Consider the following 26032-nt stretch of genomic DNA (forward strand, 5'->3'; position numbering starts at 1 on the left):
TCTAAGGCCAACTGAGGTAACGACATCAAAAAGCAGGTATCAGAAGGAAATAAGGCCCCAGATGATGAAAAAATGTTTTCTTTGGCACTCTGGGAAGATTCCTTAACTTCAGATAAATATAGCGAGCTACTCTGGAATCCGTGTTCTGGGAGCCCTGGCTCTGGCAACGCAGCTAGCTTGCTCCTGTGTTTGGATAGGTTATCTCATCTTTACAGGAAGGAGGCTCTACCTAATGCTTGGTAAATCCTGACAACAATGAAAGTTGGAAAGAAGGTTTAGGAGGCCAAGGTGAATGGCTCACCTGAGGTCAGGTGTTTGAGACTAGCCTAATCAACATAACAAAACCCCATCTCTACTAAAAATACAAAATTAGCCGGGGCTGATGGTACATGCCTATAATCCCAGCTACTCGGGAGGTTAGGGCAGGAGAATCACTTGAACCCAGGAGGTAGAGGTTGCAGTGAGCTTAGTGTCATTGCACTCCAACCTGGCAAGAAGAGCAAAACTCTGTCTGAAGAAAGAAAGAAAGAAAGAGAGAGAGAGAGAAGAAGAGAGGAGAGAAAGAGAAGAAAGAAAGAAGAAAGTAAGAGAAAGAAGAAGAAAGAAAGAAAGAAAGAAAGAAAGAAAAGAAAGGAAAAAACTTAAAGAACAGAAAGAAATAAATTAGTTGGAAAGAAAGGGCATTAATTACCCAATATGCTGGCAGAAAAAAAGTAGAGAACAATTTGTAAGCTCAGAATCAGTGTCATGGGATCCCAGGACAGACCAATATAGGTCTGACCAATCTGGATGGAAGGAGAAAAAGTGAGCAGAAAAAGGAAGAAGGAGGGTAGAGGAGAGAGACCTGACTCCCTACACTAATGCTGAGAATCAACACCTTACCTGCCCCTACACCTCACCCTTCACCCTCTGCCTCAGCAAGAAAGGGCCACATAATTACTCACACAGCAAAATAGAGTTTAATTTCTTGGAGGCAGTGGGAAAGCTTTCAAAGTAACAAGGAAGCCTCACATAATTGTATGGTAAACTTGAGCTTTCACCAGGAAGAGCCCAGTTCCTGCAAACAGCCAGCATGTATGCAGACCTCTGAGTATGCTGTCATTGCCTTATAGGACAAACAAGACTGTCAGCAAGAAGGGTAAAAAACAGAAGGAAGGCTCCAGGCAAAGGGACACCTTGAAACACAGAGGAGAACAGAGAAGCCAGCTGTGTAGACTCCAACCTGTGGCTCCGGGGCCTGCCTCCTTCATTCACAGGGCCTGCCTCCTTCACAAAGACATCAGTTGTCCATTTTCTTTTCTTTTCTTTAGAGTCTCACTCTGTCACCCAGGCTGGAGTGCAGTGGTGTGATACTAGCTCACAGCAACCTCCGCCTCCTGGGTTCAAGTGATTCTCCTGTCTCAGCCTCCCAAGCAGCTGGGATGACAGGTGCATGCAGACGCAACAGAAGGAAGACCCTGTGAGGACACAGAGAAGACACCACCTACAAGGCAATGAGGGAGGCCTTAGGAGAAACCAACCCTGCTGACATCTTGATCTTGAACTTCCAGCCTCCAAAACTATGAGAAGATAAATTTCCATTGTTAATCCACCCAGCATAAACAGCCTTAGCAAACGAATACAAAGGCTGACTGGTATTTTTAGCAGAACTGATATTCAACCAGTGTGGAAGCAGAGCCAATATCACTTCTAGTTTGCGGTATCAGTTATGAAATATTTCAAATGCCTTTAACGTCCACTCCCTTCCCCCAGTTGTTAGTGTTATTCCAGGGGTGTCAACCCTGGGATGGGAGAACCAGCGTGAGCTGCAGAAATCAGTGGCAACAGGCCTGCCTTCTGCTCCCTCCTCTTGCCTTCCCTTCTGGGCTAACACAACTCAGCATGCCCTGTGCTCTGAGTGCTTCCCCTACCCTACTTTGAAGCACAAAGGTTGTAATGACCAAGTGTAGTGATGGGGTGGAGGGGGCTCCTCTGAGCAAGGCTATTATCAAATGCTCATCTGAGAAGGCCTTGGGGATCCTGTCTGCCTCAGAGTATGTGTGTTGCTATGACGATAAGCATGATCCTGTTTGCCCAGGATCATTCAGTCTTTCAAGTGGTCTCAGTGGCAGGTACTATATACACGAGAGGCCCAGGGAAATCTGAACTGGGAATGAAGTTTTGCCCAGACAGATGGCCCACTCTCTTGGCTCTGCCATTGAGTCAGCCTTTGCCTACATGTTCCCCTAGAGTGCTTGCACCCTAGACTTAGGGGCCACTTGTACCTGATGTTTTGCCCTCTTTTTTCAGTTACCAGCCACACAATTTGTGACTGAATCTGCCCACAGGGCCTTGACCCTTCCACACTCTCCTGGGTAGCAGGAAGAAAGAATGGAGGTGACCTGCCAGTCTTTTTTTTTTTTTTTTTTTTTTTTGAGACGGAGTCTTGCTCTGTTGCCCGGGCTGGAGTGCAGTGGCCGGATCTCAGCTCACTGCAAGCTCCGCCTCCCGGGTTTACGCCATTCTCCTGCCTCAGCCTCCCCAGTAGCTAGGACTACAGGCGCCAGCCACCTCGCCCGGCTAGCTTTTTGTATTTTTCAGTAGAGACGGGGTTTCACTGTGTTAGCCAGGATGGTCTCAAACTCCTGACCTCGTGATCCGCCCGTCTCGGCCTCCCAAAGTGCTGGGATTACAGGCTTGAGCCACCGCACCCGGCCGACCTGCCAGTCTTAAAAATCTACCTGGGGACTGGCACTATGGGGAGTAGGCCACCCATTTGTGAGGGGTTGTTCAGCCTGTCATTGGCCTCCAGTTTTCTCTCCTGCCACCAAGGCACGTCAGCACAGCCGGAGTCAGCATGCACAATGACAAGTAATGAGCACACATGCCTCGTCCAAAGGATAATCAAAAGAAGAGGTCCAACCCAAGAAAAACCAACATGATCCTCTCTAATGAATGGTCCCCACAGTGGCATTCAGCTCTAGAAGGGCAGGGAACTTCCAGCTGGCTGTGGTTTGGCTCTGTACTCTCCTTACCCAAGGTAAGCCAAGGGTGAGGCAGCCTGAAAAAAAAATACGAGCATTCCCTGGCCAAGATGGGAAAAAAAGCACCACTCTGAAGCAAGCACTGACCCTGTCCTCCGAGGCTGCACCAGCTACCACCCCCTGGACCATGGGACAGCCTGTGCTGCCTTGTCCAAACAAGCATGTGTGCAAAGCAACCCACAGCAAAGCCAAACAAACAACTTGGCGCATAAGACCTCAAGGCTCTAGCAAGCAAACCAGGTTCAATCTCAAAGCTTAGTTTGGTTCTGTCCCTTGCACAGGTTAATGGGAGCAACAGTCACCTTAGGAATTATGCGGCACAGAGATGCCTGATTCTAGAGGCCAATATAGAATGCATAACAGGGCCAAGCCCCTAAGACTCTCCCAGAAATCGGTTTCTGGATTCTACAGATGATGCTTTCCATCTGCTTTACAGTTGCCAAAGCAAACCACGTTTATTCTAAAAACAGATAAGGGCCTGCTCATACCAGTCAAAGGCAGGTTTTTATCTACTATTAGTAGACTGCCTCTTCAGCAGAGACTATTGTGTTCCCCAGTCAGGCTAACTGGCATTAAACCACTTCTATGTACCCACTAACAAGCTAGGTAGCCTGGGGAAACTGGACACAAACAAAGCATGGGCCCTGTTCCTTAGCATCTTGCAATGTGGGTGGTGAGAAAAGATGTGCATATTTGGAGATGACTTGAGATGGCAGTGCAGTCACACTGGATGGAGTGCCAGGCTTGTGATGCAGGTCTGTGAGTGCTGGAAGCACTGGGCAGAGTCAGCCAGATCCCTGCAAATCCAGCCAACAGAACAAAACTAGCCAGCAGAGGCTTAAGAGGCCGAGAAGCTGAGCTGTTTGTCTTAGGTCGGGACTGTGATGCATTTGGTAGCCCAGGGTGAATACAGCTATCTCTGGCCAGGCGTGTAGCACAGCACAGAGTTGATGAGATCAAGTCCAAGAGCTACTCTGCTTGAGTTCAATTCCTGGCATGGCCACCTAGGTCCCTCATGTGATCTCTCTGTGCCTCCATAGCCCCATCTGTAAAATGGAGACCAATAAACAGCATGCATATCATATGCTTGTTGGGAAAAATCTCAGCACGGTGCCCGGCATGTCGGAAATGCTTGATAAATGTTGGCTATTATCCTGGGCCTGAACTTCTAAAGGGGTTCCCTTTTGTTTATGGCAGGAATTAGAATATCCACTCTGAGTCAAAAGACAGATTATGTAGCTCAAAGTAATTTTCATGTTAAATTGGATTTTCTTGGGTGGTAGTGGAGGAGGCCTTAGAATCCTATGAACATGGCATAAATCAAAAGACACTGTGACTCAAGGTAAAGGCCATTGTAATCCCAACAAATGCAAGGGCTAGAAATGGAATGAGGCCTGCTTTCCCTGCCAGGGAACAGCAGCTGTAGTATCCGAGCAGGGAAGGGAATTAGGCACCAATGAGAAAGCACATCAGCCATGATATCCCAGAACAGCTAGCAACAGGGTACAAACCCAGCTACCTGCTGGCAGGACCCCCTCTTCATCCTTCACTGCTATATCCAGGTTCCTCCCCAGCCGTCGTGCCCTGTGTGGTGAGGACACTTAAAATATTCCTCACAGACTAGGCACCAACACCCAACTTTTCTCAGGTCCTCCTAAAGCCAATCCCCTCCCCTCTTCCACTCTTTCCAGAACTTGACCACACAGGGCTCCTCAGGGGACAGTTCTAGAACATGCTTGACTGTGGAAAGCACAGTCTTTCTTTGCCTTCCAGTTGGCCTGCCCTTCTGCCCCCTTCCTTTCAACATCAACGTCCCCACTGAGGGAGGGCATTGTTGTTATGGGAGTGAAGGAGGGGTCGTTGAGTCATCCCCACCTCTTCCACCCACCTTGCCTTGGCCACTCCAGATCAGAATACAACAGAGCTCTCATAAAGTGGATGCTACTGGGCACAGTCCAGTCCTAGGGGTGGCTGCAGATTTCAGAAGCCTTCCTATGCCTCATTTTTCCTTAAGGGGAGGCATCTGCCCATGTCCTGGGTCAGGGGGATGTTTGGGTTAAGTTCCACAGAGGATCCAGTGACAGCAGACCTTCTGTGTGTCCGGATTCACTAGCTGGGCAAACTGACCTCTTCGATGGTCCACTTACTCATCAGATGGATATGTGGAAATGGTTAAACGTGATCATGAATGCAAAGCACATAGAGTTTGAGCCATGATGGCCATTGGCCTAACTGACCACCATTATTATCTATACGGCTATGGAGATTGGCATCTAGTTTTCTATTCATTCATTCAACGAACATTGACATATTTTTCTAGCATCAACCATGTTTCTGGCACACAGTGGTAACAGACAAATGTGGTCCCATCCCTCAAGGAATTTAGGGTCTAGTTGGGGAGTGATATGGTTTGGCTCTGTGTCCCCACCCAAATCTCATCTCAAACTGTAATCTCCATGTGTCAAGGAAGGGACCTGATGGGAACTGACTGGATAAAGGGGGTGGTTTCCCTCATGCCATTTTCATGATAGTGAGTGAATTCTCATGAGATCTGATGGTTTAAAAGTGTTTGGCTGTTCCCCTTTCATGCTGTCTCTCTCCTCCTGCCTTGTGAAGAAGGTCCTTGCTTTCCCTTTGCCTTCCACCATGATTGTAAGTTTCCTGAGGCCTCCTTGGTCATGCAGAACTGTGAGTCAATTATAAATGGACTCTTTCCCTTATAAATTGCCCAGTCCCAAGTAGTTCTTTATAGCAGTGTGAAAATGGACTAATACAGGGAGACAGCCAGAAAACAATTAAAGAAAGAAAGAAACATCATTTCAGGTTGTCAAAATGCTATAAAAGAAGCCAATGTAGTTTGTGACAGATGATAACAAGAAGGAACTTATTTTAGATAGGGCAGTCAGGGAAGGCCTCTCTGAGGTGACATTTAAGCTAAAAATGAACGATGAGAAGAAGCTAGCCATGTGCAGAGGAGTGGCTTGATGGGTTCAAGAAATGGAAAAGTCAGTATGGCTGCTGTGCCGTCACAAAAGGGATAGTGTCATTTGGTGAGGGAAAGAGCTGGGCAGGAGCTAGGTCTGCAGGCCTTGATAAGAAGCTTAAATTTTATCCTAAGGGTAACAGGAAGTCTCTGAAAGGTTTTAAATAGGAGAGGGTATCTCATATAGAGGTACCAGACTTTCTTTAATTATTCACAATAAAAATTCCTATTGACTCCTATTGAGCACTTACTGTGTGCTAGGCTCTAGGCTAAAAATTGTGCATGCATTATTCAGGCAAGGCATGGTAGCAATAGGGACTAGAGTGATGGAGATGGGGATGGAGAAAAGTGCAGAGATTTGAGAAATGAATAAAGAAAAAGAAAGTGGTCAGGCTTTGCTGACAGAGTGAAGAGGACCCAGGGTAGAGCCCGGCTCAGACACTGCCACTGGCTTCTCAAGCTATCCCATCATCATCATTCTTATCATCTCCCTATCAGAACTATCATTTAACCAAAGCACAAGACAAGATTAAATCAATTAGTCAACTTCTTTAAAACCACTATAAACACTGCACAATGTGCTCAGTAAGAAGCACATGCGAAGTTATTCTGTACTTTAGAGAACTCTAGTACTCCATGCTTGGGGACTTTTTATTAACCTATTTCCAATGGCTGAGTCTAGAAATATTTTCCCAAAGAGCCTGACAATTGCTAAATGAGCCAATGGACTTAAATCAGCTTCAAGGACAAAATCAGAGAATTAAACTAGAGAACCAAAGTCCTACTGCTATTTACCAACTACAACAGTGCTGCTAGTACAGTCGGTGTAACCAAGCACAAAGGGCTTCTTACGGCGTCACACAGCCTGTCAGGCAGAGATGCAGAACAACATCAGGCTCAAAACAGTCACAGAGCCTTGAGCCCAGGAATGGCTTCTCATAAGTACAGCAGGAAAAATAATTCCCAGAACATGGATTCTTTCAACCATAGCATGAATAACAATATCAGTTGCCACAGTTTTGTGGAAACAATACTGCATGTCTGGGTTCAGAACCTGCTGGGAAAAGATTAAGCTGAAAGGGTCTAACCCACCCCTCACCATGGAGAGCACGTATACTCTGGCAGGCATTCTGGAAAACCTTGGCCATTGTCATCAATGCATGGGTGAATTTCACAACAATATGCAGCAGTCCAAGTGAGAAAACAGAAACAAAGTGAGAGGAGAAAAGCACTTTCTAAAGCTGAACGCCTTGGGTCTGTCATCCTCCTGTACCTGGAAAGAATGTGTTAACTTGTAGGTAAGAAGAGAAACAGGTATCACGCTTATCTGACCTGGTCTCAGTCCCAGACCTGGACAAAGGTTGTCATTTTTGGAAGCTAGCCATTCACCTACTTAGTAAAAATCTTACACCGGAGCCACTGCAGGGGACAGGCAGGATTATAAATCATAACAAGATGGAGAAGGGGCAAAAGAAAAATGAAGGCTGGAACTGGAGGAAACAGCCACCTCTTGGATGGGGAATTGTCCCATTCTCATTAATTACCCTCTGGAGCTGCAAAAATCCAATCTGGGCACACGGTCTGATTGACACATGACTGATCAAACTAGGTCCATTTGCGGAATATGCAGCCATCAGGGATGATTCTCCTTGCATGAAGAAGTCTTATTTTCTTATCTCAGCCTTCTGTTTGCTCATGTCTCCTTTAACTGAATAAATCAAGTTATGCAGCCTGTGAAAATCATGAACGCAGAGGCCTAAAAGCTGACACATGGGAGTTTGCTCTGAACTTGAACCTGAGACACCACTTTAAGGAATCACCAGAAACCCAGAGTATTGGTGTCATCTGTCACCTCTGCTCCTCATTTCTTATTCATACTCTTAGCTTAGAACTGTAAGATGTTAAAGCTGACACACATCTTAGAAATCAAGCTGTCTGGGACTCATGTTGAAGATAAAGAAGCAGTCCCAGCAAGGATGGGTGCCTGTCGCCACACACCTGGCCAACGGCAGAACTGGAATAAAAAAAAAGGTCTCTCGAGCACTGGTCCAGAGAGAGCCTTCCTGCCACACTGGAAAATGTTTGTCAGTCCTTTTCATTAATATAATCAATAATGCAAAGCCCTAAAAGGAAGTGAAACAGGTGCTGGAGCTAACAGCTTTCAAATGTATCCTGCCAATTGTCCGGTCGGCGTTTCCTGGTCGGACCATGGAGTTTGGGAGCCCCAGCAGGTGGTTCCTGGCTTCGTGTTTTTCTCAAGCTCCCATTAAGCAGAAGGCTTGGCATGAGGAGAAGAAGCAGATGGTTCTTGCTCAAGTCCAGGTTGCATATTGGACTTCCACTGCATTTCCTGTTGATGAAAGAACGTGGAAGATTCATGCCCATTTGAGAGGTGAGCGTCTTTCCAAAAGGAGATGGAGGCAAGGATTATTAAAAACTATGACTGAGATCTGGAGATCAAGATTCCAAAGAGGGAACAGACTATTTTTAAAGTTTCTACTCTTCCCTGGGGGAGAGAAGGATGCCAGAGGCCTCTAAAGGCCACAGATTTCCTCCCAAGGGATGAGTGAAAGCAAATGACATTGATTGTCCTACAATATGTGCTCTTAAATGGGCCACTTCTCACTCCCCACAGAGACCGCCATCCTCTCTTTCCTGGACTGTGGCAGTAGCTGCTGGTCTCCTTGCTTCTATCCCTGCTGATGGCTAAACCAGAGCCACAGCCAACCTTAAAACAGGGCAATGGATCCTGTGACTCCCCTGCTACCCGCCTTCCGATGGCTTTGAATACATCTAATGTAGAACACCAAGTCACTCCTGTGGCTTGCAGGGCCCTCCACGATCTGCTTCCTCCTCCGCAGCACCTGTGCCGCCGCTCCTCTGACTTCTCCCCATCGCTGGTTTCTTTCCAGCTCACCCTCCTCACCGTTGTGGGACACACAAACCCATTCCCACTCCTTTTGCACTCGCTGTTGCTTCCACCTGAAACCTGCTGTCCATAAATGTTCATGTCTCCCTCCCTTGCTTCCTTCAAATCTCTACTTAAACGTCCCTTCTTCAGACAGCCCTTCTTTGTCCACCCCATGGAGGCTGGCACTTTGCTCACCCCTCACCCCTATCACCCCTGTGCCCACCGGCTGAGCTCTGGGGCAGTGTGCTTGTCACCTGCTGAGGGGATGCAGTCATCTCTCTCCCCTCCCAGAAGGTGTGTGAGCTCCAGGCAGGCAGGCCGTGGTCTGCCTGTTCACTGCCCTGTCTCCCTCCGGTGTCTAGGACAATGGCCAGCACAGAGAAGGGGCTCAGTCCATACCTTCTGGCTCACATGGGATCCGTGCCTTTGAATGAGGTCTGGATGGAGAAAACACAGTTTGTAGTGGAAAATCCAAGGCCAGTGGGCCCTCTAGTTTCTTTGTATACACAGGTTCATTTCCAAATAGCTATCCTCCCATCTATCCATGTAGCCCTGTTTTAAAGAGTGACAACCAAGCCTCAGGACACATCACATGGAGGCCTGGCAGGGGTCCGGGGGCGAGGGAAGAGCAGTCGGCTTCCAGCAGGAAGAGGGCATCCTACTCTCAATTCCAAGCATAGTCCGATTCTTGGGCATCTTTCCAAGGAAGAGCTCATCCCACCCACTTCCTAGATACAGAGAGCTTGAGAGTGGAACACTAAGGGAATTAGGAATGGAATAGAAAAGCAGGGGAAAGAGAAAAGCTGTCACCAATTGAGATGGATCCCAGAGCCCTCCTGAAAACTCCTGACCTCCCTGAGACAAAAGGCACGTGTTTTCTCTTTCCTGTGCAGTACCTCGAAATGCATCCAGTGAAAACCCAGTCAAGAGCTGCCGTCTTTTTTCCTAAGTCTCTAGAATAAACTGCCAGGTATTTATCTTAAATTAATGAGACTTCTGGTTATCCAGCAGGCCAATGGCTCTACTTCAACAAAGGACTGATTTTTTTTCGGGTCTTCGAGAGGACATAGGCCTAGGCACATTCTTCCTTTGTGTGGGAGTATAACATGGCACTAAAGCAGGTTGTGATGTGTTTCAAGTATATTTTTTAAAATTCCATGCCCAGTAGTTGTACATAGAGGAATTCACTCTAAATAGGATGTCATACATCAGACAAAATGTTATCTGCAAAGATATTCATCTAAGCACTATTTATAGTGGCAAGGGAGAGCTACAAACCACCTAAATGTCTAAAAATAATAATGCATGTAAAATTATTAGCCAGTGCCCGGCACACAGTGACTATTCAATAAGGGGTAGATATAACATTGTTATTTTGAATAATTAAAGAGAGTATGGTACATTTATATGATGGACATTTTTGAAGCTTTTGCTTTTCTGTTGGTGTTATCAAAGGCATATAAAAATGTGAGTAAAACATAAACTGCCCAGGCATGTTGGCTCATGCTTGTAATCCCAGCACTTTGGGAGGTGGAGGCAGCATGACTGCTTGAGCCCAGGAGTTTGAGACCAACCTGGGCAACACAGCAAGACCCCGTCCCTATAAAAGGTTAAAAACAAATATTAGCCAGGCATAGTAGCATGCTCCTAGTAGTCCTAGCCACTCAGGAGGCTGAGGTTGGAAGACCACTTGAGCCCAGGAGATCAAAGTTGCGGTGAGCCATGATCACACCACTGCACTCCAGCCTGGGTGACAAAGTGAGACCCTGTCTCCAAAAAAAAAAAAAGAAGAAAAGAAAAGAAAAGCTTAAAAAATTACACGTTCTGCAGGATATCCATCCATATTTTTAAAAAAACCAAGAGTATTTCTATGCTATCCCAACCTCTATATTTGACAACTGCACAAAAGGCATATGCCACCCACCAGATACTCTCTCCACTCTGCCACTGCAATCTTTATTAGCCTTCCCTCCCAGAAGCAAGTGAAAAAAAAAATCTTCTGTAATTCAATCAGCATGTTTAGGATCTATTATGTTTTAAGGCCTGACTAGGATGAACATTACAGGAGGGACTGTTGAGAAGATCAGGCCAGAAGCTCATCCCGCCTACGGAGGATCTCTAGTGAGGGAGCAGAGGATTTGCCAGGCATGCAAGGCCTTTCCCGGGGGCTGTAAATCAAACAGGCACAACAATCTGTGATGAATAAAGCAACGGCTGGATTTTTTATCTGGAAAGCACCACTGAGCCAAAATCTGAAATCACGAGCTATATAATTCCTTTGGGGGAGAAATATATCCACAGGGAAGGAGGAAAATACATCAACAGGCTTTCAGAAAACTAGGGATTGGTTGGTCCCTTCCCCTTGTTCACCCTCATTCACGCACACACTCACAAACACACACACACACAAAGGACAAGAACACATGCACACACACACACTCTCCCTTTCTTCTAATCGTGCCCTTTTCCAATTAAGGCTGCCATTCAATCCTTAGGTTCTGGCGACAACAAAATGAACAAGAAGCTCATTTGTAGGTTTTGTTGCGTTGCAAAAACCCCAAGTAGAGTCAAAGAACCCTAAAACACATAATGCCCAAACGGATTCTCAGGAGAGAAAATCTGACTCTGCAAATGCAGAAAATGGCATAGCCGGAGAGGGCTTGAGACCCCATCTACCCTGTGGAGGAAACTGGGGTCCACCAAGTGACACTTAGCATCCCCAAGATGCCACACAGAGAGTGTCTGTTTTCTCCCCAGCTTCCATCTCATTCAACAAATCCTTCACCCTCCACTTTCCTGCTTACTCAATTTATTTAAAATGATGCCTTGACAAGACAGAAGCAGAAAGTCACTTCCCCAAAAGTCAAGATGTCTTTTACATGTCTCTACTCCAATCCTTTGCAAGTAAGTCACTAGCTTTCAGTGGATGAGAGGTAAAAAAGGAAAGAAAAAACAAACCCATGTGCCCCTCCATTCAGATCATTTCCATCTGAGTAGGAAACCTGTGTTCACCCAGATACCAGTAGGCTGGTTCTTTTGTTTAAACAAAAGCTTCCCTGAAAGCTCCAGGGAACCAGAAGGCAGGAATTCTTAGCAAGAATTTTTTCTTAGTGACACAGGAAGTGCCCTGGTGGGAATGTCTTGGCCTGGTTTGACAATTTCTGGAAATTCAGTGTGGCGAGGTAGGCTTTGTGTGAATGTGTGTGACTAGCAGGTTCACCCAAGGAGCTATTTTAAACCCAGGTTGCTTTCATTGGCTATTTCTCCTACATCTACCTCATTTTACACACACATCCTCCAGGTAGAAGAGCAAGCCCAGGAATGAACAGGGCACTTACAAAGTGCTGCATGTCCAAGGGTGGCAGAGACACCCCCTTAGAGCTGGGTTACTGAACACATTCTTGAACACCAACGAAGTGAATGCCTTTGAAAGTCTGTCTCATTTCCAAAAGACAATAAGGGAATGAAACCCCAGACAGCGTTAGATTTCAAGATAAATACAGACAGTCCCCTACTTAAGAACAGTTTGATTTACAATGTTTTGACATTAAGATGGGTTTATTGGGGATATTAAATGTATTTTCAACTTAACAATATTTTAACTGACAATGAGTTTATGAGCATGTTGACCCCATCTTAGGTCAAGGAGCATTTATCTGTATAATGCGCCTGACACAGTACCTGGCACACAGAAAGCAACGTATAAATACCCAAACTCCTCACTCGAGCATTGACACCAGATTTCCAATGACAGATGAAACTCACGCACAATGACACTCACACAGACACTCCGAAATATATGATAGTTCTGTTCATTGAGCACCTGCCATGCGCAAAGCTCGAGGCAAGCCACTCTCCATGATTGTCACAGGTCGCCCTGAGAATGTGGTCAGGTCCACTTTACCATACAGAGGAGGAGGGTGCTTAGGATGCAGGTTACTGAGCCAAACGCATTCAGTGAGTCAGTAGCAGAACGGGGCTGGGCTCACTTTGATATGGAAGGCATCCTCTTCCCACTATATGACCCTACATGAAGTTCCTTCACTTGAAGTATTTCAGAGATGAGTCCTTCCTTAGAGATCCTCTTTGATCTACCCAAAGCAGGAGCATCCTCCGCAGATCGTTATTCACCCTTCCTTTCTTTTTTTCTTGAGACAGAGCTTCACTCTTCTTGCCCAGGCTAGTGTGCAATGGCGTGATCTTGGCTTACCACAACCTCTGCCTCCTGGGTTCAAGTGATTCTCTTGCCTCAGCCTCCTGAGTAGCTGGGATTACAGGCATGTGCCAAAATGCCCAGCTAATTTTGTATTTTTAGCAGAGACGGGATTTCTCCATGTTAGTGAGTCTGGTCTCGAACTCCGGACCTCAGGAGATCCGCCCGCCTCGGCCTCCCAAAGTGCTGGGATTACAGGCATGAGCCACTGTGCCTGGCCAGGTCATTCACCCTTTCTTTAAATAATTACAATGGGCTCAGAGAGTCACCACTCCATCACTGAGCTGAGGTCTAGTGGACAAAACTTTTGCCTCTACACTGGGTTGGAGGCTGCCCTCACATAGCCCTGATGCACTGGTTCTGGGTGTGCTCATTTCTTTAACAGATTTGCCAAATGTTAGAGGACAATGATGATGACGATGATGGTGACCATGGTGACGACATCAATGCTTATCTTAAATCCTCTTTAAACAGAGAAGCCATACGTCAAGGGGTTCCCTCTCAAACTTAACACCCCATCGAGTACATATTGGACATGGAGGTGAACAAAAGAGAATACTTTAAGACTTATCCTAAACAACGGAACATCATAAAACTATTAAAATCAGGTTTCAAAGAAGACTCTGTACCATGTGAAGATATCCACATGCTCTTAAGGGGAAAATTGGAAAAACAGTATGATAATTATTTTGTTTTAAGAACTATGTGCATACAAAAATGTATAGAATAGAGAAAGAAGTGCAAAAATATTAATAGTGGTTATTCTTCATTGATACAACGGCTTTTTTTCTTTCAAAAAGTCTTCCTTTTATATTTTTGCATCATTTTGAAATTTTGCAAAGGTTGTAAAAACAAATTTGGAATGATTCATCCAATCTAGAGAACGTCTCATGAGAGTACAAATCATATAAACATTATAATAGTAATAACAATAACTGTAGCAGCTCCAAAATGTATATTGCACCTAGCATATGCCAAGCAGTATTCTGCGGGCTTTATATACATTAACACATTTAATTCTTTTTTTTTTTTTTTTTTTTTGAGATAGGGTCTCATTCTGTAGTCCCGACTGGAGTACAGTGGTGCAATCTAGGCTCATTGCAGCCTTGACCTCCTGGGCTCAAGCTATTCTCCCACCTCAGCTTCCCAAGCAGTTGAGACTACAGGCACATGCCACAATACTGGGCTAATTTTTGTTTATTTTTTGTCGAGATGGGGTCTCACTCTGTTGCCCAGGCTGGTCTCAAAGCTGGTCTCAAACTCCTGAGCTCAAGCAATTCTCCCACCTCAGCTTTCCAAAGTGCTAGGATTACAAGTATGAGCCACTGAGCCTGGCCTAACACATTTAATTCTTACCACAACCTGTTGAGTCAGTTACCATTGTTGCCACCATTCTAAAGATGAGAAAACTGAGATCGGAAAGATTAAGTCACTTGTTCCAGCTCCCAGAACTAGTAAAAGGAAGAGCCCAGGCTTAAATCCAGGCAGTCTGGCCCCAGGTGTCCTGTGTTCTTGGCCACTACCCTGGGGCTGATGTTCCCCAGGCCAGAGCTAAAATAGACAGGATTAGGAAGATTGGGAAATGGCTCAAAAATCTATCTGAAAATTGTGAGCTTGTTAAAGTTCTTCATGGGGTTGCTCAGAGAGATAAACCAGAATTAGCAGTCCACATTCAGATCTGAAAGCTTCAAGATCTTCATCCCATGCAGCTTCCTCACCAGTGTACACAGTCTGACATCTCCCACCCTGGCCTCTGTCAAATCTCACCCAGAAAGCCAACTAAAAATAGTCTCTATGCAGCACTGACAGAAATTATGATGACAGCGAGGTTCAGGAAAAGGATCTAGGCCAGGGGTGTCCAATCTTTTGGCTTCCCTGGGCCACATTGGAAGAAGAAAAAAGTGTCTGGGCCATACATAAAATATACTGATAATAGCTGATGAGCTAGGAAAAATAAAGAAAGAAAGAAAGAAAGAAAGAAAGAAAGAAAGAAAGAAAGAAAGAAGGAAAGAAAAAGAAAGAAGAAAGAAAGGGAGAGAAAGAAAGAAAGGAGAGAGAGAGAGGGAGAGAGAGAGGGAGAAAGAAAGAGAGAGAGAAAGAACTCGCAAAAAGAAAAAAATTAATGTTTTAAGAAAGTTTACGAGTTTGTGTTGGGCCATATTCAAAGCCGTGCTCGGCTGCAGGTTGGACAAGTTTGGTCTTCTGCCATGCTGCTCACGCAGAAGCAGGTTCAGGCCAGGGAATGCCAGTTAGGTTTCTGCCCGCTATGAAGTAGCTCTACCTTGGCCGGGCGCGGTGGCTCAAGCCTGTAATCCCAGCACTTTGGGAGGCCGAGACGGGTGGATCACGAGGTCAGGAGATCGAGACCATCCTGGTCTACACGGTGAAACCCCGTCTCTACTAAAAAATACAAAAAAAAAAAAAAAAAAAACAAAACTAGCCGGGCGAGATGGCGGGTGCCTGTAGTCCCAGCTACTCGGGAGGCTGAGGCAGGAGAATGGCGTAAACCCGGGAGGCGGAGCTTGCAGTGAGCCGAGATCGCGCCACTGCACTCCAGCCTGGGCGACAGAGCGAGACTCCGTCTCAAAAAAAAAAAAAAAAAAAAAAAAGAAGTAGCTCTACCTCTAAGTCTCCAGGGCACACGATGCAAGATGCAAACATCACAGAGCTTTCTAGGCAGCCAGCAGACATGAGAAGCAGGTTAGTCAGGCTACGGTTCAGTCTCCAGCTCCCCCCCTTCTCCCCTGGCTCGGCTGTGCCTCCTAAGAGGGAGTTCTGGGCCAAGAAGGCCACACACGCCTCTAGGCAGGCCACAGGCCCAGACTGCCTGGTCCTACAATACAGAAGACATGAGGGCCAGGAAGCCACAGAAACAGCCATCAATGGGGCTTGGTGTCCCACACACAACCCCAGATTCATCAGACTCCAGCTCTTACTGTGTCATCTGGGTCACATGGGAAATGGGAGCAGTGAAGTGGAGCTGGACCAGGAACCAGACACAAACCTACCCTGCTCCCAGGAAAGTAACTATGACCTCTCCTTCACTGTCCTTAGTTCTCTCAAGGATCTCACTTCCATTGCCTGTCCCTTAAAATCCTGGGAAGTGGCCTCTGCCGCCTGAGAAGATGAGTGAATCCCGTGCGGGTGTTCTGAAGGCACCCAGGAGCGCCTGGGACAAGCAGAAGGAACAATCCCCCCGAGGATGCGGAAGCAGAGTGACCAGGCCCATCGTAAGGCAATCCTGAGCAAGGGATAGTGCAGGACCTTATGAGCGGAAGAGGGGCTAAGAACCAGCAAGGCCAGAGAACAGGGAGCCCTTTGCCAGAGGTTTCAACTTCTGCCCAGCTTTCTCTTGTTCTGGCCACGGCCGTCAGTGTCGATTGGTGGAAGGACATGCCCCTGGTGCCAGAAGGCTGGGGTTTGAGTCTCATCTCTTTCTCATATCTGTGTCCTGGGGGAGGTTACTTAACTTCTCTGGGCCTCAGTTTTCTCCTCTGTACAGCAGAAACATAATCATATCCCACAGTTACTGCGATGAGCGTGGCAAAGCATTTTTTGTAAACTACAAGGAAGCTGGCAGTGGTTCCAATGTTTTGTGTGATTGGACCTCACAGGACAAAACTGAGGTAACAGAGGATCACAATGCACCTTTTTCAGTTTGATATAATCATCTTGAAATTACATTTATCAGGATCATACAGAGTCTTCCCAAAACTGAAGGCCATGCATAATTTGTCCACCTCAAGCCATTGAACACAGAACATGCATGTAGAGACTTCCAGAAAAATCCAGTAACTGTGATCCAAATGGACAAAAATCCAAGTGGGCTCAAGTGAAATAACAGACATAGAATACTGTGAAGAGTTAAACACATGATGATAAAAAAGGACTTTGTCAGCCAGGCGCAGTGCCTCATGCCTGTAATCCCAGCACTTGGAGAAGCTAAGGCAGGCGAATCCTTTGAACCTAGGAGTTTGAAAGCACCCTGGGCAATATGGTGAAACCTCATCGCTACAAAAAATTAGCCCGGCATGGTGGTGTGCACCTCTAGTCCCAGCTACTCAGCAGACTGAGGCAGGAGGATTGCGTGAGCCCAGGAGTTCAACGCTACAGTGAGCTGTGATTGTACCACTGCACTCCAGCCTGGGTGACAGAGTAAAAGCTTGTCTCAAAAAAAAAAAAAAAAAGGCTTTGTAATAAACTTTTCTGATGTTTTTCAGAATTCAGTTTGTATAAATTTGAGACATCTACATTTCACAAATGTGATTATCACATGCGATAATAAAGCAAAGTTTATCCCACTATTTCCTATGCCTGGAGCTTGCTTAGACTTGTACATAATTCCTGGTGCCCCTGACAGGCACCTTTCCAGCCTCTACGGAATCTTTAGCAGACCCACAACACCAGGCTGAGCCTCGTGACATTGTGGCCACCAAGTGTGGGAAGGAATTACTAAACTTCAAAGCTGACTCAACCAAAAGAGAAAAACGGCAAGTCCCTGATGGAAAGGTGTTGATGGCTCTCTTTTCAAACACCTCCAAGCCTGGCTGGGCACAAAGGCCTGACAGTGTCCCAAGCTACATCAACACAAGCTGGGTTCAAAGACTCCCAGGTCTAAGCATCCTGGGCACCACAGAGATAGGAGAGTCCATATGGAAACAGATTGCCTTTTCTATGAACCACGTGTGAATTCTGAACTCCTTTTCTTCTCAGTGTTCGAAAAGGAAAACCAACCCACTTTGCAGTCTCTCTGCGGTGTCTTTAGAAGGCCAGTTCCTTTCTGTGCCTCTCAAGCCCATGCTGAACTTCTCTGTTCTCGTCCTAGCACCTCTTGTGACAAGCCGTGAGCCTCACTCAGCCCAGAGTGACACTCATCACTGGGCCGTGTGAAAACTGGGGGGCTGGGGAGGAAGTGAGAAGGATGTGAAAGGCGAGGCGGGAGGAGGGGTGCCGCGTGAGGCCCTTGCGGCCAGCAGTGGAAACACAAACTTGACATTTCCATTTTCCATCGCCTTCTGATCTCAGGCCCCCAGTGCGATGCGCTGGCTTTTCATTTCCACTCCCTTTCACACCCAGCACATTAAAGGCCTCTGCAAGACCAACAATGGAAAAAGGCTATAGGCTTTAAATCATGAAGCCCGGGGAAATTCAACAGTTGCTGTCTCCAGCTTCTCTACCCAAAGCACCAAAAAAACCTTCCCTGAGGGAGTCCAGGCCCCCTCCCAGGGCAGGGGGCAAGAGTACTGCTTTTGATCATCTGTACTTCTACGGCCACTTTCCCACTTCCCTTCCCAAACACCACAGCCCGGCTGTGAGCTGAAAGAGCTCCCTTTGGCCCTCCATCAGAAGCAGACTTTCTGATCATTCAGTAATTCCAGTAAGAAGGTCCACTAAGTATTGTAAAATGTATTGCTTCCCGCCTGCTTTTTCTCTGACCTAGTGAAAAGCACTGTGTTGGACATACATCTTCTCGATCACATGAAAAGTGGGAATAAATACCTTAATTGGTACCAAGTCCCTGAGCACGTGAGCCAGCTTGCTAGATGCTCAGAAAGGACTCTACAAACATTAGCCCAGGTCATATATTTACAAAGATGTGCTCCCAGGTGGCTCCCAAATGGCGCAAAGAGGAAAGACCCCAGCAGAAATCAAGATGGGTAGGGATCTGTTCTTTTCATGAGAGTGAAAAGACTGGACTATCTCATTGCGGGCTGAGAAGGCCTGGCTGGCCATAGCACAGCTGCCTGTAAAGGGAAACAGCCCCACAGGCTGCCTGGAGGAGCTGGTCCCCTATGCAGCAGACACTGGCTGTTAAAGGGTTGTGTGGCCCCAACATGAAATGATGGCTGTACTTATGAATCGGTTTGTTTATATACCATCAACCAGGATGTTCTGTCAGCTTGCTGCTTTAATGACCAACTGTTGAATGCACTTGAATGCAAAGACCTCAGGGGATTTCAGAGACAGGGAGAGGGTGAGTTCCATGGTCCTCTCAGACAGAAAAGTTTGGGTTTACTGCTAGCCAAAAACTAGGAGTGCGACAGGAACTGCTGACGTCATAAAGCTTGGCCAGAAACGTAGTCAGGTAGTGCCCTGAGCACAGCCCAGGCACTGGCGCTCTAAGAAACAGCCCTTAGCCCAAGGCTATCTGGAAGAAACAGAACAGGGCTCAACACAATAGTGTGGTGGAAAATCAACTGAGTGGGTTGGCAAAGAGCATCTTTCTTAAAAGAATAGAAGAGGACACAGAGTGTACCCTATGTAATAAGGGAAGTATTATTTTGTAAAACACGTTTTATATATTCCATTATTTTGTAAAACATTTAAGTTTTATATATTCTTATGTATATTACATACAGATAGATATGTAATATATACATTATTATACAAACATACTACTATATATATATACACACACATGCATGTATAGAGTGGTATGGCAGGTTGTATTTTTCAAAAGTGATCACACTACTTCTCATCTCACATGTTCTTCCAGAACCTTGCCACTTCCTGATGAAGAGGTGAAATATATGTCCTTCCCCTTGAATTTGGATGGGTCTTTGGCACCAGCTTAATGAAAAAATATGCAGTGGAAATGGCACCATGTGACTTCCAAGGGTCAACTGTAAAAGGTGATCACAGCTTCTGTGTAGCTGCACTCTGTAGGAATGCTTGCTTTTAAAATCCAGCTAGGCCTGGCACGGTGGCTCATGCCTGTAACTAACCCCAGCACTTCGGGAAGCAGAGGCAGGTGGAGGACTTGAGGTCAGGAGTTCGAGACCAGCCTGGCCAATGTGGCGAAACCCACTCTCTACTAAAAATACAAAAAAAAAAAAAAAAAAATTAGCCGGATGTGGTGGCACACATCTATAATCCCAGTTACTTGGGAAGCTAAGGCAGGAGAATCGCTTGAACCTGGGAGGCAGAGGTTGCAGTGATCCGAGATCATGCCTCTGCACTCCAGCCTGGGTGACAGAATGAGACTCCATCTCAAAAAAATAAATAAATAAAAATTAAAAGATAAAATCCAGCCATTGCGCTGCGAAGAAACCCAAGCCACATATGGTATGGGATGCTGTCCATCAAGTATAAACAGAAGGAAGGGATTGGCCACAGTGTTATCCATATTCCCAACACTCCTATTATGGGGTTCCCATAGAGACAGGCAACTTGTGTACAATGGGGAAGACTTAATGAAAGGAAACGAAAGAAGCTCTTGGAGTCCACCTACGGCAGGAGTAGTGGGACAGCGGGTGGGGAAGAGTATCCTTGTGGCCTCCAGCACAGCCTCCAGACAGTGGAAACCAGGGCTATCTGTGGGTCTTGGGTGGCCTGCCCCACTCCCTCCTCCTCCTGTCAGGCTCGCTACCAGACTCTACTCCTCACCTTCTCTGTCTCCAGGACTCCCTCCCATCAGGATACCTACCTGAGGACTCTCCATCTCCAACTTTTCAAGTAACCTTCCCCTGCCCTCTCTACAGTCCAGCCATCATACGAATGCCTTATATGTGCTTCATCTCTTTTGATATTCACAGTCATATTTATACATCAGGAAACCGAGGCATGAAGAAAGCAGTGAAGGCATTCATCTCAGGTCAAACAGCTAATAAGTTTGGGTTTGGGACTGAATGAGGGCCATTTAATTTTGCATTGCTTATTTTGAATCACTATGCCATATTCTGCAAAGAAGAATGAGCTGGAGAAGGGAAACTGAAATCTGTGGGCCTGAGGGTAGTGGTGGTGGGGACTATGATGGTAGCACCTGCTCTGCCACAGCCCGTACTGTGTACCACACGGTCATGGTGTCCAGTCTTCACCACTCTAGGCAAGTAAGATTATTATTGTTGCCCATTTTGCAGATGAAGAAACTGAGGCTCGGATATGTTAAGCAATTGTTCCAAGGTCATTTAGTCAGAGTCAAGATTCCATCCTAGACCTCCCATTCTTTCTACGCTACCACTCATATTCTCTCCTCGTCCAAAAGGCGCATGATGGTCCCACCTTGTCTTGACTAGCCACACTTTCACACAGGTTCTCTGGACTTTCATTTTCCCTGTGATCTTTCCTTAAAGTCATATGCTGAAAGAGCCTTCCCTCCAGATAGTTCCACACTCACCAACAGGGCCTAATGCCCTTTTAGCTACAGAGCTTGGTGGCACTTTTCTAACTAAAAAACTGCACCCACTCTCTTCTCTGAACCGCCCTACTCTAATTAGCATTATGCAAATTTTATTTTAAGAATGAAGCTTTTCATCTGTGATGAGAAAGAACCCAAAACAATAAAGGACCCAGCACCTCAATACAAACTTAAATGACCACTTACATTCAGTTCCCAGGTTGCCACCAAGTGTGAAATGTCACCAGCTAAAAATCTCTAATTAAACTCATTTTCCCAAAGTCCCTCCTTACTTTTGCCTGCCTTCAAAATCCAAAGCTTGGCAGAAACACTTGATTGTTCAGAGCCTGTGCCTCTAATGGCAGATTTCATGAAAAAAGCAATTCTTTCCACCCTCGGTATTGAAAATCACTAAGGGGCCATTTCCTCAGCAGCATTCTGCCTCTACTCTGTTAACATAGCTCAGGGAGGAGAGGGTTCTCATTACTCAGTGACTCAGCCCAAGCATGGCCCAAGTCACACACCACATAGCTTCTGAACCCACTCTGAGCAGGCAAACATCAAAACAACAAACCAACAGGTGTAACAGCACAGGTCCCTTCAGAAACAGAAGACAGCCATTTTCCATACAACTAATCACCAGATTTCTTCCTGGTTAAGTAATATTCTTTTCTTTTTTCTTTTTTTTCTTTTTGAGATGGGGACTCAGGCTGGCATGCAGTTATGACTCACTGCAGCCTCAACCTCCTGGGCTCAAGTGATTCTCCCACCTTAACCTCCCAAGTACCTGGGACCACAGGCGTGTACCACCATGCCTGGCTAGTTATTATTATTATTATTATTTGTAGAGATGGCACCTCACTAGGTTGCCCAGGCTGGTCTCAAACTCCTTGGCTCATGCAATCTTCCCACCTTGGCCTCCCAAAGTGCTAGGATTATGGTGTGAGCTACCATGCCCAGCTTAATGATATTCTAAACAGACAAGAACCTTAGGAAGAACACAGAAGAGAAAGACAGGGTAAAATTCCTATTTCCATGTCAGCCAAAGGTGACACTTCTGCTAGAGGGAAACTTGAGGAAAGGGCATCAAAAAAGAAAGTAACCCCATCCAGTCCCTTACTTTCCTCTTATCACAACACCCAGCTACCTGATTTCCCTTGAGGTTCCAGCCTGTGGCCTGTGCACATCCTGCCATATCACTATGGTTGTTCCCTAAGCGGGCAGCACAGAGGCTACTGCAGCCTCTCCTCACATGTTGCTCTGTCTCCTGTGCATCTATCTCCCCTTCCTACACCCTGACTGCATATCCCACCAAACCTTCATCCATGCAGTGAGAGAAGACAGAGTGTCAATAAACAAAGCAGCAACTTGCCCCAAACCGACTTCCTCTCCTATATCTCTGGTCATGTAACACTGCCTATAGAACATCACTGGTCACATGTACAAGTTAATTAGAAACATCCAACATTTACTCATGCAGCCCTGGTCTATGATCAACATTCGGCTAAGCCGCAGTCTGCCTAATTTTGGGTTTCTCAGCGGCAGCATGACTGACATTTTGTGCTGGGTCACTGTTTTTCTTTTTTTTTGCCTTTGAGATGGAGTTTCGCTCTTGTCGCCCAGGCTGGAGTGCAATGGCGCAATCTCAGCTCACTGCAACCTCCGCCTCCAGGGTTCAAGCAATTCTCCTGCCTCAACCTCTCAAGTAGCTGGGATTACAGGCACAGCACCCACCACCACGCCTGGCTAATTGTTTCTATTTAGTAGAGATGGGGTTTCACCATGTTGGTCAGGCTGGTCTCAAACTCCTGACCTCAGGTGATCTGCCCGCCTCAGCCTCCCAAAGTGCTGGGATTACAGGTGTGAGCCACCATGCCTGGTCTTTGGGTCACTTTTTGTGGTAGGGAGCTGACTGTCCTGTGCATCATAGGATATTTAGCAGCATTCCTGGCCTCTACTCCTAGATGCTGATAGCTCTTCAATTGGGACAACCAAAAATGTCTCCAGACATTGCCAAATATTCCCTGGAGGGCAAAATATTCCCCAGTTAAACATCACTGGGTTAAGCTAAAGGCGGACTTCCATGGAAGAAAGCCTTGAGGGGAGTTTTCATGTGGGGTTGGGGGGTGGGAGTTTTCTTTGTCCTCCACCACACCACATTGCATTCCGTCTCTCTCCAGTGCACTGCCAACACCTTCACCCAGAATGCCTACAACTTCCTCTCTCCTCTGCCCAAACCATAAGAGTCAGCCAGAGAGCCGACTCTTCCATCAAGGCTCTCTCAGCCCGCACAGATCACCTGCTCCAGTTCCCAAAGGCACTTATCTGCAGACTATTGTCTCAACAAACATTTTCAGAGTCTTCTTGTAAGGCCTGCACCAGGCCCCTGAATACTAAGAGGAAGTAAGCACAGTCCTGAGGAGCACCACGACCTAATGAGAGCATCAGAGTCACGGCCAGTGTTACAGTCTGTATGGGGCAAGTGGAGGGCACAATGGGAACAGGGAAGTCAAGTACAGGGCATTATGGGAACACAGAAGTCAGGTGCAAGGCATGAGGGGAATATAGGTCAAGTGCAGGGCATTATGGAAACACAGGAATCAAGTGCAGGGCATTATGGGAACACAAATCAAGTGCAGAGCATTATGGAAACACAAGTCAAGTGCAGGGCATTATGGGAACACAGAAGTCAAGTGCAGGGCATTATGGGAACACAGAAGTCAAGTGCAGGGCATTATTGGAACACAGAAGTCAACAGGAGGGCATTATGGGAACACAGAAGTCAAGTGCAGGGCATTATGGGAACACAGAAGTCAAGTGCGGGGCATTATGGGAACACAAAAGTTAAGTACAGGGTACATGGGAGCACAGAAGTCAAGCAACTAACTCTTGAACTGGAAGGAGAATTAGACATCCAGAAAAGCAAAACATAAAAGACCAGTAAAAATCAGCCCGACATGAAACAGGGAAGGTACTCCTTGAAGACAGAGTAAATAGAAGCATAGTAGGTTTTCAGAACAGCAGGCTACAGGCCAGAACACAGCAGAAGAACCAAAAACAGCAAGGCTAAATGTGGCTGGAAAATAAGAGGCCTAGAGAATTTGCTACATGTTCAACCAGCATCTGACTCGCTTCAACAGGCCACCTGCAGCAGCAGGGTCACCGCACAAACTCGTACATCTTGAAGGGTACATGTCTCAAACCAAACACCTCCAGGGCAACTGTAGACCTGCCTCTTTCTAGAGCTTTCTCTTTCTGAGCACCTCCAAGCACATGCTGTGCTATACTCACGAACATCCCAGCCTTCGTGTCCTTACAGAAGGGGTTTGGGGAACTGCAGCCTTGAGCTACAACTGCCGTCTCTATTTACCTACCTGGGAATAGAGTGCTAATAGAGAAACAACAAGCAATGGAACTCAAACACAGAGCAGCAGAGAACCCTTGAAGAATGTGTCTTTGACTTGTGAAATACTGGTTGTGGTAGAGGTGCTAATTCCCCACTTGCATCATGAACAAGTTACCTTTGTACATGGTGTTCCCTCTGCCTAGAATACACTTTTCTTCCCTCTCTGAGTTAATTTCCTACTCATACTCTCCTCTCCAATACGACTTCCTTTACTCATGAACTACTTCAGATCTCTGGCATATGCTCTTGTTTCTCCTTCATCTCTCTTAATTGTAATTAAATAATCAATGGTGTGTTTTCCTGTACTAGACTGTTAGCTCCAAAGAAACAAGGCTGTACCAGTCATGGGCACCATCCCTCCACGTGGGTTTGCCCCAGTAAGACCCCCCAGTACATCCAAGCAGCTTGTTGCATTGTTGAGAAACTTCTGTGCTGGTTGGTAAACAGCTACTGCTCCAAGCGTACTGCATGCCTTCCCCAGAAGCTAGACTCGATCCAAACCATGTGATGACTCTTTATAATATGGTTTCATAGCATTCCCTGTGCACAAAGTGTGGGCTGTAAGTAACAGGCTAGCCGGGAACTCTGAACTTTTGCCTGCTGTTCTTGACTAATAAACTTGGAAAAGTTGGGTTTCTTCTCCAGCTAGCTATGTCTTTAAGAGCCTAATATTATAAATATAGGAATGGAGGAGAGGGGTTAGGAGTGATGATCAAAGGAGATTTTAGCACACATTCATGTTTACACATATAATTAGAAACTAACTTAAAGGAACTTTATCTTACATGAGTAGAATGTCTGGAAGGATTTACAAGACACCAGAATCACAGAAATGAAAGCCAGTTTGCATTCTTGACTTCTAGAAACTTTCATCTCTGAATTCAGGGAGTAACAGTGTTTTCTCCAAGAACAGGAGTTGGGTGACCAGAGGATGGAGAAACAGGAAGATTAACATTTCACCTTTACTCTTTTGTACCTTTGAATTTTGAATGCATGTGTGTATTACCTGGGCTAAAAGTATACAAACATGTTTTCAAAAATTAAATTTTGAAAGTACATAAATAAAATTTAATTTTAAAATGAAGGTAAAACAAGAATATGTTCCTTGTAAAAAAAAAAAAAAAAAAGTCTAACACTACGGTAGGAAATAAAATGAAATTAAGTGTTTCCCTTGCCAACTTCTGTTCATTCCCCAAATAAAACGGTTGTAAAAGTTTCTTGTATATTCTCCTGGATATCTAGCTTTTAAATATAATTAACACAAATAGATCATGCTCTGCATTCAATTTCATATATTAATTTTTCACTTACTGTATCTTAGAGATCTTTCCATATCAGCACATGCAAATCTAAATTATGGTTTTATAGGCTGCATAACAG

At 45.9% G+C, this 26032-nt stretch overlaps 1 protein-coding gene across 3 annotated transcripts in view; it reads right to left on the minus strand.

The window, feature by feature from the left end:
- GFOD1 (glucose-fructose oxidoreductase domain containing 1) overlaps positions 1 to 26032 on the minus strand; it is a 123829-nt gene that overhangs the window by 44848 nt on the left and 52949 nt on the right. The window contains exon 1 of one of the 3 annotated variants that reach the window (XM_033216260.1): positions 7551 to 8228. The exons of the other annotated variants lie outside the window; for them this stretch is intronic. The gene's annotated coding sequence lies outside the window, so the exon portion shown is untranslated. Of the gene's footprint in view, positions 1 to 7550; positions 8229 to 26032 lie in introns of those variants that run through there. 3 annotated transcript variants of the gene reach the window in all.

The sequence above is a fragment of the Trachypithecus francoisi genome, unplaced genomic scaffold, assembly GCF_009764315.1.
Source record: "Trachypithecus francoisi isolate TF-2019V2 unplaced genomic scaffold, Tfra_2.0 Lachesis_group10, whole genome shotgun sequence".
In the NCBI taxonomy this organism is placed as follows: Eukaryota; Metazoa; Chordata; class Mammalia; order Primates; family Cercopithecidae; genus Trachypithecus; species Trachypithecus francoisi.